Genomic DNA, 647 nt, shown 5'->3' with positions numbered 1-647 from the left:
GTGATTCATCATACTATAACTTAAAATCAGAAATCTCCTCTTATTCTTAATACTCAAGGGATAAGGAAACTTTACAAGATACTTTCAAATAATTCATATGTCTCATGGAGAGTAAAACTTCATCAATGCTCAAGATCTCATAACTCTTTTCGAACATAAATACTTGGAATTCGGAATCATATAACTTTGAAACATGATTGAAGGCATTTCATTAACTTTAGGAAAATATGTCATTTCAGGCTTCAGGGAAATCATTCAATCTAAAAAGGAATATACTCTAGTTTAGTGAAAATAACTCATCTCAAGGCTTCATGGGAAAATGCCAAATCAAGAGAAAATACTTCATTTTAAAGAGACAGTTCATATCAATGGAATACTTTAGCTAGGAAGCAACTTAGCAACCTCATTATTAGGAAAATAGCTCATAGAAGGGAAAATACTTTAGGTTCTGAAGAAGTAGCTAACCTCAAGTTTAAAGGTCAAGGGAGGTTCTCATAACAGACATAAACCATACGAGCTACATGGAGTCCAACGTTTTGTCCTCCTAAGGAAGAGACCCCATATTGGGGAGGAGCATCATACTCTTGCCAGGGAGTATAACCTAGGTCTAGTGATCACTAAACAAAACTCAGCCTTGGTCCCAATCA

The sequence above is a fragment of the Capsicum annuum genome, chromosome 4 (assembly GCF_002878395.1).
Source record: "Capsicum annuum cultivar UCD-10X-F1 chromosome 4, UCD10Xv1.1, whole genome shotgun sequence".
NCBI lineage: Eukaryota > Viridiplantae > Streptophyta > Magnoliopsida > Solanales > Solanaceae > Capsicum > Capsicum annuum.
The sequence above is the reverse complement of the archived record's forward strand: the minus strand, read 5'-3'. Positions refer to the sequence as shown.